Raw genomic sequence first — 21,551 nt, forward strand, 5'->3', positions numbered from 1 at the left:
TACTTTGAAAGCTAATCCACAACATGATGGTTCTGAAGCAAAGAAAGAGTTCATCAATCAGGTTCAAAGGTTGAACACAAAGCAGAAGCTTGATAGATTCACAGACATTCAGTAAAGGTGGAAATCAATGTTTTTACTGTGTTTGTGTTGTCTTTAAAAACCTCATTTTTTTGTTTATTATCTTACTTATTTAAGTAAGATTTTATAGTGGTGGTGGTGGGGGGGGGGGGGGGGGGGTCTCCATTTATAGATAAACCAAATCCTACTTGTGCTTTCTTTATTGTTTTTTAAATTGCTAAACTTTTTCGAGGGAGATTTTCTTTTTCGGACGTTCCCTGAATGTCTCGGACTAGTCACCTACTGGACTCCAGCGTGAAAGGTTCGGATCAGAACCGCTCTGGGTTCGGCTTTTGTGCTTCCGTGTCCTACTTCTCCCGAACAACCTGAGTCCAAACGACGGTGAGGAGCAGAATTCTGCTTTCTGAGCTTCACACATGCGACAATCATGAGAAGACGAGCAGCTCATGCGTGGCGGTTAAGATCAAAGAAATTGTTCAAAGCTTTTAGGGAAACGAAAGACGACGGCCGCCGTGTTTGCTCAATTAGTTCACTTTCTGGAGTGATTTAAGTCGATATTACGAGATTATAACTACTGCTTTCGTGAGATAACGGAATAGATGTGTTGCTCGTCTTGTCGAAAACACAGTTTAATGATGTGTTATTAGTAGAAAACAAAAACAAATTTAATTGTTGCTAACGTTCAAAGCTCTAATCTAAATAAATGGCGGATTTGAAAGTAGTTTCTGGCCCGCTAATTTCACCAAATTTCCATCCCGTTCCAGTAAATAACGTTAAACTTCTTATTTATTGCTGACTGTGGGTGTTTGTCGTCAATTTCTCTGCATTTGGACGGCCAGAAAGCGCGTAGAAAAGGTCCAGTTATTTGATCATTTGATCACTGTTTTTTTAGGACTACGGCAGTTGTCCTAAAGCGAGGTGATAAGGACACGTCTACAACTTGGGTGACTCCAACACGCTGGTTCACTCTAAGAAAAGCAGTAATAAAGTAATAGTATGGATTTATGTGGAGTTTGTTTGAACAATAGTGAGTACTTGTAATGTTTTAGAGGTTATTTATGTTGACTTACTGAGAAACTGCTATTGTTTGTCTGGGGTGTTTTGGTGTACTTTATTGACGGTCCCCGTCTGCCTCTGTAGCTTCACATCGAAGTAAACTCAGGCTGTGACTCGTTTTCTGCTTCACCACAGACACAAATAAAAAGTTTACACTAGTCAATAGAACTATATCCAACGTCATGTTTGTGGATAAAGTTAGTATGAAAAAAACAAAGCAGACCGGTGACCGGATGTGTCTGTGACACGAACACATTCTCAACTTCTAATTGCAGCTCATCTTATATGTTTGATGAGCAAATGAAGTTATTTGCCTTTATAGTTCTTGAAATACTGGAACAAAATTCCACAGAATAAATATAATGAAGATCCACCGTTTCTTTATTTTAGTTGAATGCAACGCTTCCATGTAATGAATCTCCAGGTGGAGCGGTGAAACAGCGGCACCATGTGGCAGATCTACAGCAGGTATTTTCTGCATTAAACATGACTGGATCTTTGTGTTTAGAAACAGGATTTTTGAAGTAGAATTTTACCTCACAGGTGCTCACAATGTATTTAAAGAATTTCAGAGGCAGCATATTGGAGAAAAAGCAGGAAATGGTCAGAATTTAGTTCAATCAGGAGCCGACAGGCTCTCAACAGGGAAGCAAGCCACTCAGGATCGTCTCCGCACCAATGAAAGTGTATAATCCTGGTCTTTGATGGGTTCTTCTTATTGAATTTAGGTCCATGTGGGTTCTGTCCGTCCTGTTGCTGGAAGCAGAAGCACAGACTCTCGTCTGAGCTGATTTTTCTGCAGCGAGTCGTCGTCGCTCTGGCTTCCTGCTTGAAGACAGCAGCAGAATGACGTCAGTCTGACGCCATCAGACCAGTTTTCTTTTTCTCCACACAGATCCTTGTCCTAAAGAGCGTCTCCACCCCTGTGTGTATAACCATCAGCACACGGGGGTTGGTTGGAGCTGCTGGTGGGTTGTTAAAGGTTCACAGATCCTCCATCTGGGGTTGGAGAGGAGGGGTAATGACTCTGCTTTTTGTTTCAGTGTTTCCAGCAATCCAGTCACGCTGGTTTGACATCACACAGCCCCCGTCTCTCTCCCAGCATGCCTCTGAAGAACAATGAGGTAAACAAACAAACAAACAAACAAAAACATAAATGAAGCATTTCAGACCCAAATGTAGTGAAAGATTGAATGGAAAAGTTGTATCTGAAAAGATGTGGTTTCATGACATCCAAAAGATTTTGTCTTTCCAGAGTTTCTATTGATTGTGGCCTCCTATAAAGTCCACAGCGTTGTGTCAGGACACACCTGTGGGATGTAAAGAGCAAAGGAAAGAGCGGTTGAAAAAGAAGTGACAGAGAGGAGCTCCTTGCACTAGTTCTCTAGTGCATCTACTAAAATTGGAACGATACAGAGAAGATTAGCATGGCCCCTGCGCAAGGATGACACGCAAATTCGTGAAGCGTTCCTCATTTTCTCTTTTAAAAAACAATTTCACCCATCTGTGTGTCCTTGTTTTAATAAACATAGCCCTTAATGTGACACATCAAGCTAATATCAGACAAATTTTAATAGAGTTCATAGTAAAAGTTTCAGGAAAACTCACAGCAGACAAAATTGTAGATGTAAATTAAAGCCGCAAGCGGCATTGTATAGCCAGTAGGCGCTACCCGCTTCTACGCACCACCTCCGCTATCGCTGCCCACCTCCATGCAGCTCAGCCGCCCTCACCGCCCAAAAAATGCATATACTAACCATGCTAACTATGGGAGTTATGCTGATGTGGCTAAAAGTGCTAGCATTGCGATCAGCATCATCAACTCACTCACTAAAACACATTGCTCCATTAGTAAGAGCTACATATCATAAGTCGATAGACTATCCACATTTTCTTTTTTTAAATGGCGGCTTTCTGTTGATTTTATCTCCATAGCAACCATTTTATGTTTTGGTTGCCAGGGAATAACGAACAGAACAATGTCAGTTTCAGACGGATCAGAAAAAGTAAACTTTTGGATGTCCTTAGCAACAGATGTTTTTTGCTAACCGCGCCCACATTCCTTATATGGCCATATCCAGTGTTCTTCATTATGTTCAGTTCCAGCCATGGATGCATGCATTCAAATTTCACAGCATTCCATTGAAAAACATAAGAGGTATAACAGTGCGCCACATTTGCTGGCTCGCCACGCGGACACCAGGTCCAAATCTTCAACTTGTAATTGTGACATTTTTTCCACAGTAGCTTGACAATGATGCCCAAGAAGTTACGAGACGATCGCTAAAAAATTGTCAAATTCGGTACTGGAGCAAATTTTGGTCCTAAAGTGCTTTTTTTGAAAATTCAAGATGGCGGTTTCTTCCCGAGGTCAAAGGGCAACATCATTAACAGCGGCGTTTCCGCTGACTATGAAATTGCGCTATTTGGATTTGCAACAGTAATTTCACCTAATGGAAAAAGAACAATTTTGGAAAAACTCGTCTCTGTAAAATAATCACAAAGTTGTCTGAAATGATTTCAGTGGTGAAAAAGTGTCATTGTGTGAATTAAAGGGACACGTGATGTAACTCTGAGGGTGACAGGTGTTGGACTGAGCTGCCTTGTCTGACCTAAGACACAATCAGAGCCTCAAAGTGATGTGAAGCCTTTGTGTGAACAGTTTGTGTTGTTCTGTGTGAACAGTTTGTGTTGTTTTGTGCTTCTTTTTCAGATTTATTCAGCAACCTGAAGCTGCCTGAAGGGACGAGAGAAGATGGAGCTACAATTCCTCAGGAAGACTCTTTTTTTAGTGTTAATCAGATGTTTTCATCTCTGCTGGTGTTTTGCTAAAAAAAAACATCATTTCTAGTTTGGAAATGCAGCTCATCTGTCTAGATTTATTGCAAAGTTTTATGTTTATTCATTCCATAAGTTAGAATGACTTCTGTAGAGTTCTTCTTCACATCCTGTTCTGTTTCAATAAACCATGTTGTGACAAACCTTCATGGAAACTCATTTTTAGCCAAATCCCTACCTGTTCAAATGAAAGAACAGAACACAACCTTACCAACATTTGATTTATTTTTCAATCCATAACATGTAAAATAGGTTTTTCAATAGTCTTAAATGGTCCTTGGATCTTTTCATTTCTTCCCTCCATTCCTCCACACTCTTCCCGTCTGCAGCTGCGCAGTTAGGCGTCCCAGAAATCCGTTTCTGCAGGTGGTCTGCACAACCTGTCGGCGGACTTCTGTCCCTGCTGGAAGGTCTTGCTCTGGTGCTGCAGCTGCTGCCTCCAACACTTTCCTCCTCCTGAAGGCGGTGGTCCTGGGCACACGCTCAGGAGGAGGAGGAGGTGATGGTGGTGGAGCCTCAGGGGCGGCTAGGATTCATCATTGGAACGTGTTGCTGCAGAGGCGTCTTCTCCTCTGGCATCTTGTCGTCGTAGGGCTGTCCCACCTGAACCAATGACAGCCCTTTAGCTGCAGGGAAACAGCAGCGGCAGCAGCAGGAAGGACTCCAGCTTCCTGCTCCTGCACAGCCCTCTCCCATTTTTTTGCCGACTGGAGAACCTGGAGACACAGAGAGGTGCTGGGATTTTAGGAACAGATACAAGATACAGACTGCAGAAGTTGGAGCTCTCACCACTGTGACAGGGTCCTCTGGTTCAGCAGAAACAGCTGAAGTCCAGTCTGAGCCATCAGCCTGGGGTTCCACAGAACTGTGGGAGACTCTCCTTCCCAGGAAAGGAAGAGTTCTTCCTCCTTGTGGGTCTAAAAAGTCCTTCCAGAGGAAAGCATCATTGCAGGTCCACCATTCTTCCTTTATAAACCTTTAAAAGTCGTGAAATGAGCCCTAGAATCTTATTTGCAGCCTTATAATCGTTTTATAATCCGTGCATCGGCATATGTTGACATAACTTACCCAGAATGTGAACCACATACAATTAAGGGTCCAGAAAGAGAGAAAACAAAACAGAAAGGCACAGTTTTACAATCTATTAGAGCATCTTTTACCAAAAACACGCCACAGAAAAGGGAAGAAACTTTTCCACAACACATCAATATCATTTCAGCACTTCAACCCGTCGAGCTCTCGTTAAATCAAAGGAAAAACAGCACTTACGTCCAACCAGGAAGACGGCAGGCATGACAGTAAAAGCCGGGGGGCGGGATCGAGAAATTGGAACAAATCCGGCTCTCTGATTGGACGCCCAAAGTTTGATACTTGAAATTGGAACAAATGCTGCCATCTGATTGGTTGAGAAATTGGAACAATCGGAACAGAGAAAAGTGGGCGCGGCGGATGTTGCTCATTCTTCTCTGTGGGGGGAAGAGGGGAGAAGACGGGCCTCTTGCTGCCGTGCACGAGCTCGTGAGTTCGAGCCCCGCCTTGGGCAATCACAACAAAAGACATTACAATTGTGTCAATTTACAGAAACATGTGTAAAATTATCACAAAGTTGTCTGAAATGATTTCAGTGGTGAAAAAGTGTGAATTAAAGGGACACGTGATGTAACTCTGAGGGTGACAGGTGTTGGATTGAGCTGCCTTGTCTGGCCTAAGACACAATCAGAGCCTCAAAGTGATGTGAAGCCTTTGTGTGAACAGTTTGTGTTGTTCTGTGTGAACAATTTGTGTTGTTTTGTGCTTCTTTTTCAGATTTATTCAGCAACCTGAAGCTGCCTGAAGGGATGAGAGAAGATGGAGCTACAATTCCTCAGGAAGACTCTTTTTTTTAGTGTTAATCAGATGTTTTCATCTCTGCTGGTGTTTTGCTAAAGAAACATCATTTATAGTTTGGAAATGCAGCTCATCTGTCTAGATTTATTGCAAAGTTTTATGTTTATTCATTCCATAAATTACAAGTTAGAGTTCTTCTTCACATCCTGTTCTGTTTCAATAAACTATGTTGTGACAAACCTTCATGGAAACTCATTTTTAGCCAAAGTACTACCTGTTTAATAAAACTAAATAACACAAGCTTTGCAACAAAAAATATTTATGTGTGAAATAAAAAAATATAGATATATTTTTGAAGGTCTTCATTGTTCCTGTTCCCATTTCATCTGTTCCCTCCGCTCCTCCACACTTTTCCCGCCCACACTTGCGCAGTACGACAGCCCAGACATGCGTGTGTGGCCAGTGTCTAGCCTTTTGGGCTGGCCACACTTTCTGCAGGTGTACTGCACAACCTGTCGGCGGACTTTTGTGGCTAGTGGAAGGCCTTCCTCTGGTGCTTCTGCTTCTACCGCTTTCCTCCTTCTGTCCCCTTCCATCCCGTGCTCCCCCTCCAGCTGGGACCGCTTAGCCTGAGTCAGACGGCGGGCTCCTCCGGGGTCCACCTGGAAGATGCAGTGAGACAGCTGCCTCATGAAGGTGGGATGGAGCTGGTGGCTCTCAGTGGTGACACCTGAGGCAAAGCGGCGCATCAGGTACCAAATGTCAAGTCGAACCACCAGGCAGCTGCCCCCACTCCTACAAGACAAACGTTGAGAGACCTTTAGGACTGAACTGTGTCAGCAGTAGTGCAAACATAGTGAATCTGAGTTGGTACCCAAAACAAGGCAGATGTCTTGGACACGCCGTCTCTGCCGCAGCAGCAGTCGTGATCCACGTAGATGAGCTGGGGGGAGGACCTTGGAGAGTCCATACAGGACTATAGGACTGTCTTCTGTTCAGGTGGGACAACACTGCGACTAGAAGATACTGAAGTCAGAGAAGCTGCTCCTGCTATCATCCTCATCATCAGAAGAGGAAGAAAGCCGAAGCAGCAGCTTCTGTATTTTAGAGAGGGCCTCCATCATGGACACATTTTCCATCAGAAGGTGTGGCCACACATGCAATGCTGGTGTCTCCTATAATGTGCAGCTGTCAGTAGGAAACGTGTGGAGGAAGAATAGGAAACAAAAGACTGAAAGGTGATAAAAGTTTATTGGATTGAAAAATAGATACAATTTCACAGACATTTCGTGTTCTGCAGTTTTTCTTGAAGCTGTAACGATTTGTGCAAAATCAACATTTTATGTAGGTTTGACACTAAATGTAGCTTATTGACACATTTTAAAGTGCAGGATGTGAGGAAGAAGAACTGTTCAAGATTCTAACTTTGAGAATCAATAAAAATAGAACAGATTTTTAACAGACGCTGTACTTTGAAAGCTAATCCACAACATGATGGTTCTGAAGCAAAGAAAGAGTTCATCAATCAGGTTCAAAGGTTGAACACAAAGCAGAAGCTTGATAGATTCACAGACATTCAGTAAAGGTGGAAATCAATGTTTTTACTGTGTTTGTGTTGTCTTTAAAAACCTCATTTTTTTGTTTATTATCTTACTTATTTAAGTAAGATTTTATAGTGGTGGTGGTGGGGGGGGGGGGGTCTCCATTTATAGATAAACCAAATCCTACTTGTGCTTTCTTTATTGTTTTTTAAATTGCTAAACTTTTTCGAGGGAGATTTTCTTTTTCGGACGTTCCCTGAATGTCTCGGACTAGTCACCTACTGGACTCCAGCGTGAAAGGTTCGGATCAGAACCGCTCTGGGTTCGGCTTTTGTGCTTCCGTGTCCTACTTCTCCCGAACAACCTGAGTCCAAACGACGGTGAGGAGCAGAATTCTGCTTTCTGAGCTTCACACATGCGACAATCATGAGAAGACGAGCAGCTCATGCGTGGCGGTTAAGATCAAAGAAATTGTTCAAAGCTTTTAGGGAAACGAAAGACGACGGCCGCCGTGTTTGCTCAATTAGTTCACTTTCTGGAGTGATTTAAGTCGATATTACGAGATTATAACTACTGCTTTCGTGAGATAACGGAATAGATGTGTTGCTCGTCTTGTCGAAAACACAGTTTAATGATGTGTTATTAGTAGAAAACAAAAACAAATTTAATTGTTGCTAACGTTCAAAGCTCTAATCTAAATAAATGGCGGATTTGAAAGTAGTTTCTGGCCCGCTAATTTCACCAAATTTCCATTCCGTTCCAGTAAATAACGTTAAACTTCTTATTTATTGCTGACTGTGGGTGTTTGTCGTCAATTTCTCTGCATTTGGACGGCCAGAAAGCGCGTAGAAAAGGTCCAGTTATTTGATCATTTGATCACTGTTTTTTTAGGACTACGGCAGTTGTCCTAAAGCGAGGTGATAAGGACACGTCTACAACTTGGGTGACTCCAACACGCTGGTTCACTCTAAGAAAAGCAGTAATAAAGTAATAGTATGGATTTATGTGGAGTTTGTTTGAACAATAGTGAGTACTTGTAATGTTTTAGAGGTTATTTATGTTGACTTACTGAGAAACTGCTATTGTTTGTCTGGGGTGTTTTGGTGTACTTTATTGACGGTCCCCGTCTGCCTCTGTAGCTTCACATCGAAGTAAACTCAGGCTGTGACTCGTTTTCTGCTTCACCACAGACACAAATAAAAAGTTTACACTAGTCAATAGAACTATATCCAACGTCATGTTTGTGGATAAAGTTAGTATGAAAAAAACAAAGCAGACCGGTGACCGGATGTGTCTGTGACACGAACACATTCTCAACTTCTAATTGCAGCTCATCTTATATGTTTGATGAGCAAATGAAGTTATTTGCCTTTATAGTTCTTGAAATACTGGAACAAAATTCCACAGAATAAATATAATGAAGATCCACCGTTTCTTTATTTTAGTTGAATGCAACGCTTCCATGTAATGAATCTCCAGGTGGAGCGGTGAAACAGCGGCACCATGTGGCAGATCTACAGCAGGTATTTTCTGCATTAAACATGACTGGATCTTTGTGTTTAGAAACAGGATTTTTGAAGTAGAATTTTACCTCACAGGTGCTCACAATGTATTTAAAGAATTTCAGAGGCAGCATATTGGAGAAAAAGCAGGAAATGGTCAGAATTTAGTTCAATCAGGAGCCGACAGGCTCTCAACAGGGAAGCAAGCCACTCAGGATCGTCTCCGCACCAATGAAAGTGTATAATCCTGGTCTTTGATGGGTTCTTCTTATTGAATTTAGGTCCATGTGGGTTCTGTCCGTCCTGTTGCTGGAAGCAGAAGCACAGACTCTCGTCTGAGCTGATTTTTCTGCAGCGAGTCGTCGTCGCTCTGGCTTCCTGCTTGAAGACAGCAGCAGAATGACGTCAGTCTGACGCCATCAGACCAGTTTTCTTTTTCTCCACACAGATCCTTGTCCTAAAGAGCGTCTCCACCCCTGTGTGTATAACCATCAGCACACGGGGGTTGGTTGGAGCTGCTGGTGGGTTGTTAAAGGTTCACAGATCCTCCATCTGGGGTTGGAGAGGAGGGGTAATGACTCTGCTTTTTGTTTCAGTGTTTCCAGCAATCCAGTCACGCTGGTTTGACATCACACAGCCCCCGTCTCTCTCCCAGCATGCCTCTGAAGAACAATGAGGTAAACAAACAAACAAACAAACAAAAACATAAATGAAGCATTTCAGACCCAAATGTAGTGAAAGATTGAATGGAAAAGTTGTATCTGAAAAGATGTGGTTTCATGACATCCAAAAGATTTTGTCTTTCCAGAGTTTCTATTGATTGTGGCCTCCTATAAAGTCCACAGCGTTGTGTCAGGACACACCTGTGGGATGTAAAGAGCAAAGGAAAGAGCGGTTGAAAAAGAAGTGACAGAGAGGAGCTCCTTGCACTAGTTCTCTAGTGCATCTACTAAAATTGGAACGATACAGAGAAGATTAGCATGGCCCCTGCGCAAGGATGACACGCAAATTCGTGAAGCGTTCCTCATTTTCTCTTTTAAAAAACAATTTCACCCATCTGTGTGTCCTTGTTTTAATAAACATAGCCCTTAATGTGACACATCAAGCTAATATCAGACAAATTTTAATAGAGTTCATAGTAAAAGTTTCAGGAAAACTCACAGCAGACAAAATTGTAGATGTAAATTAAAGCCGCAAGCGGCATTGTATAGCCAGTAGGCGCTACCCGCTTCTACGCACCACCTCCGCTATCGCTGCCCACCTCCATGCAGCTCAGCCGCCCTCACCGCCCAAAAAATGCATATACTAACCATGCTAACTATGGGAGTTATGCTGATGTGGCTAAAAGTGCTAGCATTGCGATCAGCATCATCAACTCACTCACTAAAACACATTGCTCCATTAGTAAGAGCTACATATCATAAGTCGATAGACTATCCACATTTTCTTTTTTTAAATGGCGGCTTTCTGTTGATTTTATCTCCATAGCAACCATTTTATGTTTTGGTTGCCAGGGAATAACGAACAGAACAATGTCAGTTTCAGACGGATCAGAAAAAGTAAACTTTTGGATGTCCTTAGCAACAGATGTTTTTTGCTAACCGCGCCCACATTCCTTATATGGCCATATCCAGTGTTCTTCATTATGTTCAGTTCCAGCCATGGATGCATGCATTCAAATTTCACAGCATTCCATTGAAAAACATAAGAGGTATAACAGTGCGCCACATTTGCTGGCTCGCCACGCGGACACCAGGTCCAAATCTTCAACTTGTAATTGTGACATTTTTTCCACAGTAGCTTGACAATGATGCCCAAGAAGTTACGAGACGATCGCTAAAAAATTGTCAAATTCGGTACTGGAGCAAATTTTGGTCCTAAAGTGCTTTTTTTGAAAATTCAAGATGGCGGTTTCTTCCCGAGGTCAAAGGGCAACATCATTAACAGCGGCGTTTCCGCTGACTATGAAATTGCGCTATTTGGATTTGCAACAGTAATTTCACCTAATGGAAAAAGAACAATTTTGGAAAAACTCGTCTCTGTAAAATAATCACAAAGTTGTCTGAAATGATTTCAGTGGTGAAAAAGTGTCATTGTGTGAATTAAAGGGACACGTGATGTAACTCTGAGGGTGACAGGTGTTGGACTGAGCTGCCTTGTCTGACCTAAGACACAATCAGAGCCTCAAAGTGATGTGAAGCCTTTGTGTGAACAGTTTGTGTTGTTCTGTGTGAACAGTTTGTGTTGTTTTGTGCTTCTTTTTCAGATTTATTCAGCAACCTGAAGCTGCCTGAAGGGACGAGAGAAGATGGAGCTACAATTCCTCAGGAAGACTCTTTTTTTAGTGTTAATCAGATGTTTTCATCTCTGCTGGTGTTTTGCTAAAAAAAAACATCATTTCTAGTTTGGAAATGCAGCTCATCTGTCTAGATTTATTGCAAAGTTTTATGTTTATTCATTCCATAAGTTAGAATGACTTCTGTAGAGTTCTTCTTCACATCCTGTTCTGTTTCAATAAACCATGTTGTGACAAACCTTCATGGAAACTCATTTTTAGCCAAATCCCTACCTGTTCAAATGAAAGAACAGAACACAACCTTACCAACATTTGATTTATTTTTCAATCCATAACATGTAAAATAGGTTTTTCAATAGTCTTAAATGGTCCTTGGATCTTTTCATTTCTTCCCTCCATTCCTCCACACTCTTCCCGTCTGCAGCTGCGCAGTTAGGCGTCCCAGAAATCCGTTTCTGCAGGTGGTCTGCACAACCTGTCGGCGGACTTCTGTCCCTGCTGGAAGGTCTTGCTCTGGTGCTGCAGCTGCTGCCTCCAACACTTTCCTCCTCCTGAAGGCGGTGGTCCTGGGCACACGCTCAGGAGGAGGAGGAGGTGATGGTGGTGGAGCCTCAGGGGCGGCTAGGATTCATCATTGGAACGTGTTGCTGCAGAGGCGTCTTCTCCTCTGGCATCTTGTCGTCGTAGGGCTGTCCCACCTGAACCAATGACAGCCCTTTAGCTGCAGGGAAACAGCAGCGGCAGCAGCAGGAAGGACTCCAGCTTCCTGCTCCTGCACAGCCCTCTCCCATTTTTTTGCCGACTGGAGAACCTGGAGACACAGAGAGGTGCTGGGATTTTAGGAACAGATACAAGATACAGACTGCAGAAGTTGGAGCTCTCACCACTGTGACAGGGTCCTCTGGTTCAGCAGAAACAGCTGAAGTCCAGTCTGAGCCATCAGCCTGGGGTTCCACAGAACTGTGGGAGACTCTCCTTCCCAGGAAAGGAAGAGTTCTTCCTCCTTGTGGGTCTAAAAAGTCCTTCCAGAGGAAAGCATCATTGCAGGTCCACCATTCTTCCTTTATAAACCTTTAAAAGTCGTGAAATGAGCCCTAGAATCTTATTTGCAGCCTTATAATCGTTTTATAATCCGTGCATCGGCATATGTTGACATAACTTACCCAGAATGTGAACCACATACAATTAAGGGTCCAGAAAGAGAGAAAACAAAACAGAAAGCCACAGTTTTACAATCTATTAGAGCATCTTTTACCAAAAACACGCCACAGAAAAGGGAAGAAACTTTTCCACAACACATCAATATCATTTCAGCACTTCAACCCGTCGAGCTCTCGTTAAATCAAAGGAAAAACAGCACTTACGTCCAACCAGGAAGACGGCAGGCATGACAGTAAAAGCCGGGGGGCGGGATCGAGAAATTGGAACAAATCCGGCTCTCTGATTGGACGCCCAAAGTTTGATACTTGAAATTGGAACAAATGCTGCCATCTGATTGGTTGAGAAATTGGAACAATCGGAACAGAGAAAAGTGGGCGCGGCGGATGTTGCTCATTCTTCTCTGTGGGGGGAAGAGGGGAGAAGACGGGCCTCTTGCTGCCGTGCACGAGCTCGTGAGTTCGAGCCCCGCCTTGGGCAATCACAACAAAAGACATTACAATTGTGTCAATTTACAGAAACATGTGTAAAATTATCACAAAGTTGTCTGAAATGATTTCAGTGGTGAAAAAGTGTGAATTAAAGGGACACGTGATGTAACTCTGAGGGTGACAGGTGTTGGATTGAGCTGCCTTGTCTGGCCTAAGACACAATCAGAGCCTCAAAGTGATGTGAAGCCTTTGTGTGAACAGTTTGTGTTGTTCTGTGTGAACAATTTGTGTTGTTTTGTGCTTCTTTTTCAGATTTATTCAGCAACCTGAAGCTGCCTGAAGGGATGAGAGAAGATGGAGCTACAATTCCTCAGGAAGACTCTTTTTTTTAGTGTTAATCAGATGTTTTCATCTCTGCTGGTGTTTTGCTAAAGAAACATCATTTATAGTTTGGAAATGCAGCTCATCTGTCTAGATTTATTGCAAAGTTTTATGTTTATTCATTCCATAAATTACAAGTTAGAGTTCTTCTTCACATCCTGTTCTGTTTCAATAAACTATGTTGTGACAAACCTTCATGGAAACTCATTTTTAGCCAAAGTACTACCTGTTTAATAAAACTAAATAACACAAGCTTTGCAACAAAAAATATTTATGTGTGAAATAAAAAAATATAGATATATTTTTGAAGGTCTTCATTGTTCCTGTTCCCATTTCATCTGTTCCCTCCGCTCCTCCACACTTTTCCCGCCGACAGTTGCGCAGTACGACAGCCCAGACATGCGTGTGTGGCCAGTGTCTAGCCTTTTGGGCTGGCCACACTTTCTGCAGGTGTACTGCACAACCTGTCGGCGGACTTTTGTGGCTAGTGGAAGGCCTTCCTCTGGTGCTTCTGCTTCTACCGCTTTCCTCCTTCTGTCCCCTTCCATCCCGTGCTCCCCCTCCAGCTGGGACCGCTTAGCCTGAGTCAGACGGCGGGCTCCTCCGGGGTCCACCTGGAAGATGCAGTGAGACAGCTGCCTCATGAAGGTGGGATGGAGCTGGTGGCTCTCAGTGGTCACACCTGAGGCAAAGCGGCGCATCAGGTACCAAATGTCAAGTCGAACCACCAGGCAGCTGCCCCCACTCCTACAAGACAAACGTTGAGAGACCTTTAGGACTGAACTGTGTCAGCAGTAGTGCAAACATAGTGAATCTGAGTTGGTACCCAAAACAAGGCAGATGTCTTGGACACGCCGTCTCTGCCGCAGCAGCAGTCGTGATCCACGTAGATGAGCTGGGGGGAGGACCTTGGAGAGTCCATACAGGACTAAAGGACTGTCTTCTGTTCAGGTGGGACAACACTGCGACTAGAAGATACTGAAGTCAGAGAAGCTGCTCCTGCTATCATCCTCATCATCAGAAGAGGAAGAAAGCCGAAGCAGCAGCTTCTGTATTTTAGAGAGGGCCTCCATCATGGACACATTTTCCATCAGAAGGTGTGGCCACACATGCAATGCTGGTGTCTCCTATAATGTGCAGCTGTCAGTAGGAAACGTGTGGAGGAAGAATAGGAAACAAAAGACTGAAAGGTGATAAAAGTTTATTGGATTGAAAAATAGATACAATTTCACAGACATTTCGTGTTCTGCAGTTTTTCTTGAAGCTGTAACGATTTGTGCAAAATCAACATTTTATGTAGGTTTGACACTAAATGTAGCTTATTGACACATTTTAAAGTGCAGGATGTGAGGAAGAAGAACTGTTCAAGATTCTAACTTTGAGAATCAATAAAAATAGAACAGATTTTTAACAGACGCTGTACTTTGAAAGCTAATCCACAACATGATGGTTCTGAAGCAAAGAAAGAGTTCATCAATCAGGTTCAAAGGTTGAACACAAAGCAGAAGCTTGATAGATTCACAGACATTCAGTAAAGGTGGAAATCAATGTTTTTACTGTGTTTGTGTTGTCTTTAAAAACCTCATTTTTTTGTTTATTATCTTACTTATTTAAGTAAGATTTTATAGTGGTGGTGGTGGGGGGGGGGGGTCTCCATTTATAGATAAACCAAATCCTACTTGTGCTTTCTTTATTGTTTTTTAAATTGCTAAACTTTTTCGAGGGAGATTTTCTTTTTCGGACGTTCCCTGAATGTCTCGGACTAGTCACCTACTGGACTCCAGCGTGAAAGGTTCGGATCAGAACCGCTCTGGGTTCGGCTTTTGTGCTTCCGTGTCCTACTTCTCCCGAACAACCTGAGTCCAAACGACGGTGAGGAGCAGAATTCTGCTTTCTGAGCTTCACACATGCGACAATCATGAGAAGACGAGCAGCTCATGCGTGGCGGTTAAGATCAAAGAAATTGTTCAAAGCTTTTAGGGAAACGAAAGACGACGGCCGCCGTGTTTGCTCAATTAGTTCACTTTCTGGAGTGATTTAAGTCGATATTACGAGATTATAACTACTGCTTTCGTGAGATAACGGAATAGATGTGTTGCTCGTCTTGTCGAAAACACAGTTTAATGATGTGTTATTAGTAGAAAACAAAAACAAATTTAATTGTTGCTAACGTTCAAAGCTCTAATCTAAATAAATGGCGGATTTGAAAGTAGTTTCTGGCCCGCTAATTTCACCAAATTTCCATCCCGTTCCAGTAAATAACGTTAAACTTCTTATTTATTGCTGACTGTGGGTGTTTGTCGTCAATTTCTCTGCATTTGGACGGCCAGAAAGCGCGTAGAAAAGGTCCAGTTATTTGATCATTTGATCACTGTTTTTTTAGGACTACGGCAGTTGTCCTAAAGCGAGGTGATAAGGACACGTCTACAACTTGGGTGACTCCAACACGCTGGTTCACTCTAAGAAAAGCAGTAATAAAGTAATAGTATGGATTTATGTGGAGTTTGTTTGAACAATAGTGAGTACTTGTAATGTTTTAGAGGTTATTTATGTTGACTTACTGAGAAACTGCTATTGTTTGTCTGGGGTGTTTTGGTGTACTTTATTGACGGTCCCCGTCTGCCTCTGTAGCTTCACATCGAAGTTAACTCAGGCTGTGACTCGTTTTCTGCTTCACCACAGACACAAATAAAAAGTTTACACTAGTCAATAGAACTATATCCAACGTCATGTTTGTGGATAAAGTTAGTATGAAAAAAACAAAGCAGACCGGTGACCGGATGTGTCTGTGACACGAACACATTCTCAACTTCTAATTGCAGCTCATCTTATATGTTTGATGAGCAAATGAAGTTATTTGCCTTTATAGTTCTTGAAATACTGGAACAAAATTCCACAGAATAAATATAATGAAGATCCACCGTTTCTTTATTTTAGTTGAATGCAACGCTTCCATGTAATGAATCTCCAGGTGGAGCGGTGAAACAGCGGCACCATGTGGCAGATCTACAGCAGGTATTTTCTGCATTAAACATGACTGGATCTTTGTGTTTAGAAACAGGATTTTTGAAGTAGAATTTTACCTCACAGGTGCTCACAATGTATTTAAAGAATTTCAGAGGCAGCATATTGGAGAAAAAGCAGGAAATGGTCAGAATTTAGTTCAACCAGGAGCCGACAGGCTCTCAACAGGGAAGCAAGCCACTCAGGATCGTCTCCGCACCAATGAAAGTGTATAATCCTGGTCTTTGATGGGTTCTTCTTATTGAATTTAGGTCCATGTGGGTTCTGTCCGTCCTGTTGCTGGAAGCAGAAGCACAGACTCTCGTCTGAGCTGATTTTTCTGCAGCGAGTCGTCGTCGCTCTGGCTTCCTGCTTGAAGACAGCAGCAGAATGACGTCAGTCTGACGCCATCAGACCAGTTTTCTTTTTCTCCACACAGATCCTTGTCCTAAAGAGCGTCTCCACCCCTGTGTGTATAACCATCAGCACACGGGGGTTGGTTGGAGCTGCTGGTGGGTTGTTAAAGGTTCACAGATCCTCCATCTGGGGTTGGAGAGGAGGGGTAATGACTCTGCTTTTTGTTTCAGTGTTTCCAGCAATCCAGTCACGCTGGTTTGACATCACACAGCCCCCGTCTCTCTCCCAGCATGCCTCTGAAGAACAATGAGGTAAACAAACAAACAAACAAACAAAAACATAAATGAAGCATTTCAGACCCAAATGTAGTGAAAGATTGAATGGAAAAGTTGTATCTGAAAAGATGTGGTTTCATGACATCCAAAAGATTTTGTCTTTCCAGAGTTTCTATTGATTGTGGCCTCCTATAAAGTCCACAGCGTTGTGTCAGGACACACCTGTGGGATGTAAAGAGCAAAGGAAAGAGCGGTTGAAAAAGAAGTGACAGAGAGGAGCTCCTTGCACTAGTTCTCTAGTGCATCTACTAAAATTGGAACGATACAGAGAAGATTAGCATGGCCCCTGCGCAAGGATGACACGCAAATTCGTGAAGCGTTCCTCATTTTCTCTTTTAAAAAACAATTTCACCCATCTGTGTGTCCTTGTTTTAATAAACATAGCCCTTAATGTGACACATCAAGCTAATATCAGACAAATTTTAATAGAGTTCATAGTAAAAGTTTCAGGAAAACTCACAGCAGACAAAATTGTAGATGTAAATTAAAGCCGCAAGCGGCATTGTATAGCCAGTAGGCGCTACCCGCTTCTACGCACCACCTCCGCTATCGCTGCCCACCTCCATGCAGCTCAGCCGCCCTCACCGCCCAAAAAATGCATATACTAACCATGCTAACTATGGGAGTTATGCTGATGTGGCTAAAAGTGCTAGCATTGCGATCAGCATCATCAACTCACTCACTAAAACACATTGCTCCATTAGTAAGAGCTACATATCATAAGTCGATAGACTATCCACATTTTCTTTTTTTAAATGGCGGCTTTCTGTTGATTTTATCTCCATAGCAACCATTTTATGTTTTGGTTGCCAGGGAATAACGAACAGAACAATGTCAGTTTCAGACGGATCAGAAAAAGTAAACTTTTGGATGTCCTTAGCAACAGATGTTTTTTGCTAACCGCGCCCACATTCCTTATATGGCCATATCCAGTGTTCTTCATTATGTTCAGTTCCAGCCATGGATGCATGCATTCAAATTTCACAGCATTCCATTGAAAAACATAAGAGGTATAACAGTGCGCCACATTTGCTGGCTCGCCACGCGGACACCAGGTCCAAATCTTCAACTTGTAATTGTGACATTTTTTCCACAGTAGCTTGACAATGATGCCCAAGAAGTTACGAGACGATCGCTAAAAAATTGTCAAATTCGGTACTGGAGCAAATTTTGGTCCTAAAGTGCTTTTTTTGAAAATTCAAGATGGCGGTTTCTTCCCGAGGTCAAAGGGCAACATCATTAACAGCGGCGTTTCCGCTGACTATGAAATTGCGCTATTTGGATTTGCAACAGTAATTTCACCTAATGGAAAAAGAACAATTTTGGAAAAACTCGTCTCTGTAAAATAATCACAAAGTTGTCTGAAATGATTTCAGTGGTGAAAAAGTGTCATTGTGTGAATTAAAGGGACACGTGATGTAACTCTGAGGGTGACAGGTGTTGGACTGAGCTGCCTTGTCTGACCTAAGACACAATCAGAGCCTCAAAGTGATGTGAAGCCTTTGTGTGAACAGTTTGTGTTGTTCTGTGTGAACAGTTTGTGTTGTTTTGTGCTTCTTTTTCAGATTTATTCAGCAACCTGAAGCTGCCTGAAGGGACGAGAGAAGATGGAGCTACAATTCCTCAGGAAGACTCTTTTTTTAGTGTTAATCAGATGTTTTCATCTCTGCTGGTGTTTTGCTAAAAAAAAACATCATTTCTAGTTTGGAAATGCAGCTCATCTGTCTAGATTTATTGCAAAGTTTTATGTTTATTCATTCCATAAGTTAGAATGACTTCTGTAGAGTTCTTCTTCACATCCTGTTCTGTTTCAATAAACCATGTTGTGACAAACCTTCATGGAAACTCATTTTTAGCCAAATCCCTACCTGTTCAAATGAAAGAACAGAACACAACCTTACCAACATTTGATTTATTTTTCAATCCATAACATGTAAAATAGGTTTTTCAATAGTCTTAAATGGTCCTTGGATCTTTTCATTTCTTCCCTCCATTCCTCCACACTCTTCCCGTCTGCAGCTGCGCAGTTAGGCGTCCCAGAAATCCGTTTCTGCAGGTGGTCTGCACAACCTGTCGGCGGACTTCTGTCCCTGCTGGAAGGTCTTGCTCTGGTGCTGCAGCTGCTGCCTCCAACACTTTCCTCCTCCTGAAGGCGGTGGTCCTGGGCACACGCTCAGGAGGAGGAGGAGGTGATGGTGGTGGAGCCTCAGGGGCGGCTAGGATTCATCATTGGAACGTGTTGCTGCAGAGGCGTCTTCTCCTCTGGCATCTTGTCGTCGTAGGGCTGTCCCACCTGAACCAATGACAGCCCTTTAGCTGCAGGGAAACAGCAGCGGCAGCAGCAGGAAGGACTCCAGCTTCCTGCTCCTGCACAGCCCTCTCCCATTTTTTTGCCGACTGGAGAACCTGGAGACACAGAGAGGTGCTGGGATTTTAGGAACAGATACAAGATACAGACTGCAGAAGTTGGAGCTCTCACCACTGTGACAGGGTCCTCTGGTTCAGCAGAAACAGCTGAAGTCCAGTCTGAGCCATCAGCCTGGGGTTCCACAGAACTGTGGGAGACTCTCCTTCCCAGGAAAGGAAGAGTTCTTCCTCCTTGTGGGTCTAAAAAGTCCTTCCAGAGGAAAGCATCATTGCAGGTCCACCATTCTTCCTTTATAAACCTTTAAAAGTCGTGAAATGAGCCCTAGAATCTTATTTGCAGCCTTATAATCGTTTTATAATCCGTGCATCGGCATATGTTGACATAACTTACCCAGAATGTGAACCACATACAATTAAGGGTCCAGAAAGAGAGAAAACAAAACAGAAAGCCACAGTTTTACAATCTATTAGAGCATCTTTTACCAAAAACACGCCACAGAAAAGGGAAGAAACTTTTCCACAACACATCAATATCATTTCAGCACTTCAACCCGTCGAGCTCTCGTTAAATCAAAGGAAAAACAGCACTTACGTCCAACCAGGAAGACGGCAGGCATGACAGTAAAAGCCGGGGGGCGGGATCGAGAAATTGGAACAAATCCGGCTCTCTGATTGGACGCCCAAAGTTTGATACTTGAAATTGGAACAAATGCTGCCATCTGATTGGTTGAGAAATTGGAACAATCGGAACAGAGAAAAGTGGGCGCGGCGGATGTTGCTCATTCTTCTCTGTGGGGGGAAGAGGGGAGAAGACGGGCCTCTTGCTGCCGTGCACGAGCTCGTGAGTTCGAGCCCCGCCTTGGGCAATCACAACAAAAGACATTACAATTGTGTCAATTTACAGAAACATGTGTAAAATTATCACAAAGTTGTCTGAAATGATTTCAGTGGTGAAAAAGTGTGAATTAAAGGGACACGTGATGTAACTCTGAGGGTGACAGGTGTTGGATTGAGCTGCCTTGTCTGGCCTAAGACACAATCAGAGCCTCAAAGTGATGTGAAGCCTTTGTGTGAACAGTTTGTGTTGTTCTGTGTGAACAATTTGTGTTGTTTTGTGCTTCTTTTTCAGATTTATTCAGCAACCTGAAGCTGCCTGAAGGGATGAGAGAAGATGGAGCTACAATTCCTCAGGAAGACTCTTTTTTTTAGTGTTAATCAGATGTTTTCATCTCTGCTGGTGTTTTGCTAAAGAAACATCATTTATAGTTTGGAAATGCAGCTCATCTGTCTAGATTTATTGCAAAGTTTTATGTTTATTCATTCCATAAATTACAAGTTAGAGTTCTTCTTCACATCCTGTTCTGTTTCAATAAACTATGTTGTGACAAACCTTCATGGAAACTCATTTTTAGCCAAAGTACTACCTGTTTAATAAAACTAAATAACACAAGCTTTGCAACAAAAAATATTTATGTGTGAAATAAAAAAATATAGATATATTTTTGAAGGTCTTCATTGTTCCTGTTCCCATTTCATCTGTTCCCTCCGCTCCTCCACACTTTTCCCGCCGACAGTTGCGCAGTACGACAGCCCAGACATGCGTGTGTGGCCAGTGTCTAGCCTTTTGGGCTGGCCACACTTTCTGCAGGTGTACTGCACAACCTGTCGGCGGACTTTTGTGGCTAGTGGAAGGCCTTCCTCTGGTGCTTCTGCTTCTACCGCTTTCCTCCTTCTGTCCCCTTCCATCCCGTGCTCCCCCTCCAGCTGGGACCGCTTAGCCTGAGTCAGACGGCGGGCTCCTCCGGGGTCCACCTGGAAGATGCAGTGAGACAGCTGCCTCATGAAGGTGGGATGGAGCTGGTGGCTCTCAGTGGTCACACCTGAGGCAAAGCGGCGCATCAGGTACCAAATGTCAAGTCGAACCACCAGGCAGCTGCCCCCACTCCTACAAGACAAACGTTGAGAGACCTTTAGGACTGAACTGTGTCAGCAGTAGTGCAAACATAGTGAATCTGAGTTGGTACCCAAAACAAGGCAGATGTCTTGGACACGCCGTCTCTGCTGCAGCAGCAGTCGTGATCCACGTAGATGAGCTGGGGGGAGGACCTTGGAGAGTCCATACAGGACTAAAGGACTGTCTTCTGTTCAGGTGGGACAACACTGCGACTAGAAGATACTGAAGTCAGAGAAGCTGCTCCTGCTATCATCCTCATCATCAGAAGAGGAAGAAAGCCGAAGCAGCAGCTTCTGTATTTTAGAGAGGGCCTCCATCATGGACACATTTTCCATCAGAAGGTGTGGCCACACATGCAATGCTGGTGTCTCCTATAATGTGCAGCTGTCAGTAGGAAACGTGTGGAGGAAGAATAGGAAACAAAAGA

At 43.1% G+C, this 21,551-nt stretch overlaps 4 long non-coding RNA genes and 3 other non-coding genes across 13 annotated transcripts; 6 read left to right on the forward strand and 1 right to left on the reverse strand.

The window, feature by feature from the left end:
• Window positions 1–72: 72 nt before the first annotated feature.
• Window positions 73–6,039, forward strand: LOC144995139 (uncharacterized). 3 transcript variants are annotated; one of them, XR_013658778.1, is made up of 5 exons: window positions 73–459; window positions 1,525–1,602; window positions 1,863–2,102; window positions 2,178–2,258; window positions 3,848–4,115. It is a non-coding gene; the product is annotated as an uncharacterized LOC144995139 (long non-coding RNA). The 3 variants fall into 3 exon arrangements; XR_013658779.1 differs by lacking the exon at window positions 3,848–4,115 and adding an exon at window positions 5,779–6,039 and having other exon boundaries at window positions 248–459; window positions 2,030–2,102; XR_013658777.1 differs by having other exon boundaries at window positions 248–459; window positions 2,030–2,102.
• On the forward strand, window positions 2,508–2,613 carry LOC144995694 (U6 spliceosomal RNA). The gene has a single exon (XR_013659206.1). It is a non-coding gene; the product is annotated as a U6 spliceosomal RNA (small nuclear RNA).
• LOC111948159 (uncharacterized) lies at window positions 4,180–5,272 on the reverse strand. Its single transcript, XR_013658793.1, has 3 exons — window positions 5,242–5,272; window positions 4,762–4,938; window positions 4,180–4,688 (listed from the first exon to the last, which is right to left on the reverse strand). It is a non-coding gene; the product is annotated as an uncharacterized LOC111948159 (long non-coding RNA).
• A 1,296-nt stretch (window positions 6,040–7,335) lies between the features above and the next one.
• Window positions 7,336–13,300, forward strand: LOC144995134 (uncharacterized). 3 transcript variants are annotated; one of them, XR_013658766.1, is made up of 5 exons: window positions 7,336–7,720; window positions 8,786–8,863; window positions 9,124–9,363; window positions 9,439–9,519; window positions 11,109–13,300. It is a non-coding gene; the product is annotated as an uncharacterized LOC144995134 (long non-coding RNA). The 3 variants fall into 3 exon arrangements; XR_013658765.1 differs by having other exon boundaries at window positions 7,472–7,720; window positions 9,291–9,363; XR_013658767.1 differs by having other exon boundaries at window positions 7,509–7,720; window positions 9,291–9,363; window positions 13,040–13,300.
• On the forward strand, window positions 9,769–9,874 carry LOC144995695 (U6 spliceosomal RNA). The gene has a single exon (XR_013659207.1). It is a non-coding gene; the product is annotated as a U6 spliceosomal RNA (small nuclear RNA).
• A 1,299-nt stretch (window positions 13,301–14,599) lies between the features above and the next one.
• On the forward strand, window positions 14,600–20,560 carry LOC144995137 (uncharacterized). 3 transcript variants are annotated; one of them, XR_013658775.1, is made up of 5 exons: window positions 14,600–14,980; window positions 16,046–16,123; window positions 16,384–16,623; window positions 16,699–16,779; window positions 18,369–20,560. It is a non-coding gene; the product is annotated as an uncharacterized LOC144995137 (long non-coding RNA). The 3 variants fall into 3 exon arrangements; XR_013658776.1 differs by having other exon boundaries at window positions 14,769–14,980; window positions 16,551–16,623; window positions 20,300–20,560; XR_013658774.1 differs by having other exon boundaries at window positions 14,769–14,980; window positions 16,551–16,623; window positions 18,369–18,636.
• Window positions 17,029–17,134, forward strand: LOC144995696 (U6 spliceosomal RNA). The gene has a single exon (XR_013659208.1). It is a non-coding gene; the product is annotated as a U6 spliceosomal RNA (small nuclear RNA).
• Window positions 20,561–21,551: the final 991 nt, after the last annotated feature.

Source organism: Oryzias latipes, chromosome 11 (assembly GCF_053564925.1).
Source record: "Oryzias latipes strain Hd-rR chromosome 11, Olatipes_Hd-rR_3.1".
In the NCBI taxonomy this organism is placed as follows: domain Eukaryota; kingdom Metazoa; phylum Chordata; class Actinopteri; order Beloniformes; family Adrianichthyidae; genus Oryzias; species Oryzias latipes.